General features: G+C 35.6%; 1 pseudogene; it reads left to right on the forward strand.

Annotated features, from left to right (window-relative positions):
* Positions 1 to 368: 368 nt before the first annotated feature.
* On the forward strand, positions 369 to 487 carry LOC111742908 (annotated as a pseudogene).
* The last annotated feature ends 3,192 nt before the right edge of the window (positions 488 to 3,679 follow it).

Below are 3,679 nucleotides of genomic sequence, written 5' to 3' on the forward strand. Positions count from 1 at the left end.
AATTTATTTTCATGAAATAAGCTTGGATTTAGGAGAGAACATTAGAATGATGTTATTTTCACGAGGATATTTATTCTAATAGATGTATTTTAAGCTATCTTGGTATAGATATTGAGAATTTAGTAAAGGAAGCTTGCGAGTTCAAACTCCTTTGAAAAATCATTTTCTCAATAACCTTTTTACCTCAAGAATATCTTTTTTATTTTTGTTCCCTCAGACGTGAGTATATAGACTTTCGTAAGCCACTGGTCTTCATCGGATTTTAAGAAGGGAAGAGGCCTCTGGTAATTTCCGAAATGTGAGTATATTGGCAAAGTAAAATAAAACTGGTTATGAGCCAGACATCTTACCACTTAAAAAAATCTTCAGTCTACATCCATGCCACCCTGAACAAGCCTGATCCCATCTGGCCTCGGAAGTTAAGCAGGGTCAGGCCTGATTAGTACTTGAATGGGAGACCACGTAGGAAGACCAGGTGCCGTAGGTGTAAAAATAAAAAAATAAGGAATTATAAGCTGACAAGGTCCTTGCAATCTGTGAGGTCAACCAAGGGTTGCTTTATGTAGGAAAAAAAAAATCTTCAAGTGATTATCTACCTTCTACACAAAATTTCATGTACATATTACATGAAATCCATTACAGTGAACCATTCTTAGCATTTTATCTTCAAAGAAATGTGTACAAATATGTACAAATTCCCAGCACATATGTGCCTCACCCTGATAGCACTATTCTCTGTGGGTTTATAGATGACCCCATCCATTGTCACCATATGCCATACAACGTTTCTTCTAAGAAATGAAAGAAGTTGTCCAAGGGTCTGCCCAAGAAATACACAAGTATTACCATGTACCTCATCCCTAGAAGTGGTGAAAGACCTCTTGAAGGGAGTTGGGTGATAAAATCCTGCAAATTAAGATATTCTCCTGCAGGATGCAGCATATGCTTTAAATCAGAATTAATCTCTTATCTTATAATTCTTTAGGCTTTCTAAAACATCTGGTCATTGTTTCTTTCAGAGCTATAAGATTTAGCTTGTTTTAGGTCACCCCTTAAGATGATTTGAGCATTCTTCGGGAACCCTCATTCATGTAGACGCAAAAATCATATATTTAAAGTCCCTCAGATACCAGATGTTGGTCACAATCAATAGCAACAACTTGTTCAAAGTTTTTAGTAGTTTGACCAAAACAATGCTAACATTTCTCAATACTGTTGTGCTATTGTTAGTGTCTAATTTTAAATGTTTCATCAACATGTATGTAAACACTTATGAATGTTATTTATTCATTTTTAAATAGACCCTTTATTAATGTGTATTGCCTTCTTAGACCCAGTTCATGCTTTTTGCCTTTAATTCAAGTTAATCTGACATTAATATTGTGACCGTTGCTTCATTTTTGCTAGTATTAGCTTGATATCTTTTACCGTATTTGTTATTGTAGCCATTTTTGCATTATTTTTGCTTTGGATTTATTTCATATAGATGGAATATAGCTGGACTTTGTTCTCTGACACATTTCCTAGGGGAAGTGATTCAATTTATATTTATTATAGTTGATTTATTTTTTCTTGTTTCTGCCATTTTTGATTTGTTTTTTTTTTTCATTTTCTGTGTTTTCTGTCTTTTGCTTTATGGCGTATGTTTTCTTTGCTTTTATCTCTGTAAGGCTTTGGAATTTTACTAATGATTGCTTTCACATTTTCCAAACGATTCTTTATCTTGTTTCTTTGGCTATCAGAAAGTTGAGTATGGAGCAGTGTCCACCCCCCTCCATCCCCACCATTATTTTCTTTTCTTCTTTCTCTCTCGTATTAGCTGCTTGTATAAAAATAATATGGAGACATTAATCTGAATTTTTCTAAAAAGTGCATGTAAATAGTACATTATATATTTGGAGGTGTGAATTTCTTGCCTTCACTCCTGACAGGCAGTCTGGCTATAATCATTTGGATGTAATCTCTGATTGTCTTTTGGCATTTTAGTGGTCAATGGGCATATATATATTAAGTTTTCAGATAAGATAAAGAATGACTACAAAGAATCTAAAAATATGTTACTTAAATTCTTCATATGAGTGTGGAAAAATCTAATCAGTAAAGTAGAATACAAAATAGATGCGTTTCTGCAGAACGCATGAGAAAAGGGTGATGACGAAAAAGAAAATGATAGCTATGGAAGACAGAATCAAAGATTCCTCACAATAAAACTGTTGATCCTATACACAAGATGCAGAACAAGCAGGAACAATTAAATTGCAAAACAGGAAATGTTCTGGAGAAAAATTAATTTAAAAAAATCCACAATCAAAACACATTCTGTAAACAATTTTTAATGCTAAGGATGAAGACAAAAATCCTGCGTATTTCTAGGCAAATAAAAGAAGTAATCTAAATTGGAATATACCTATTTTTTTTTTACCTAATTTTTGATTTGTGATCAATTTTCATTCAAGCAATATTTTCTCAGTGTCTTCATCGCCTTTTTAGTAAGAAGTGGATAAGTGAAATGGGGAATTTTTAGCCAGATGTCATTATAATCCAGAAGTGTTTTACCAAATTCTTAAAACCTAGGGCAAGGTTAGCTATTTTGAATTCTATTAACTGTCCAAGGTACAGCCATGACTCCTTATAATTGAATGACTTTGGTGCCCTTTTACTGTTTCAAGCTCTCCGTTGCTTGTACATGTTTCATTACAGAGATTCCAGGTTCACATTAAAAGCCTAGAGCAGTGACCTCCAATTGGATGAGACTCAAACTCTATTGCAACATTGAACAATCAGCTGTAAACAAATGGAAAAAAAATCCGCTTTTGATATAATTTCCCTAATTTTAGTAACATTGAGGGGTTGCAGGGGACCATACTGTTAGTGGGAAGAGATCCATACCTTGTCATCCCTTCCTACAAGGCTTTAGTACTTGAAAATACTTTAAAGTTACAAACAGTATGGTAGAACTTGGAGGTGATAGGAATCCCTTGCAAGCCCTGCTGGGATGCTGCCTTAGGATAAGAGCTGTGGCTCAAAGGCACTGAGTTATAGAATGGACTGTGTCTTGGGACCAGAACACCTGGACCAAATCTGCCCCTAAATAGCCACATGTACCATTTTACTTCCTTGTTTCCCTGTTTCCTTTACAACAAAATGGGTGAGCTTGATTGCTATAGGTATTAATGTTAAGGGTATAGCAAATACAGTGTTTAGCCTAATAGGTGTTCAAAAAATGTAATTAGAACTCCATCACTTCAGCCTCATGATAAACACCTAGGATGAGGATGCCAGTAGCTAATTCTGGGAGCAGTTAGGAAATTGCTTCCTATGGATTAGACTTTGCTATTTGTTTGCCTTATGGAAATGTGGAGAGAGTGAGACAAGCAAGTAAACAATTGCAAATCAGTTGGATAGGTGCTTGAATAAAGATGTACACAAGAAGCTTTGGCTGTGGACAAAAAGGACTGTTTCAGGGGGTGGGGCTTCCTGGAGGTGGTGACTCCTGAATCTTGAAAGATGAGCAGCACTCAGTTAACCAGAGACGTGGGTAGAGGAAACTCATTGAGGGCCTCTGCTGGAAATATATGAACAGATCCTGGGGAGCGAAGCATGGATGGATCAGGCTGTTTAAATGTCAAGGTGGGCATTTGCCAAGTACAGTGTTCAATAATTTGTTTATTGAACAATG

The sequence above is a fragment of the Pteropus vampyrus genome, unplaced genomic scaffold (genome assembly GCF_000151845.1).
Source record: "Pteropus vampyrus isolate Shadow unplaced genomic scaffold, Pvam_2.0 Scaffold103, whole genome shotgun sequence".
In the NCBI taxonomy this organism is placed as follows: Eukaryota; Metazoa; Chordata; class Mammalia; order Chiroptera; family Pteropodidae; genus Pteropus; species Pteropus vampyrus.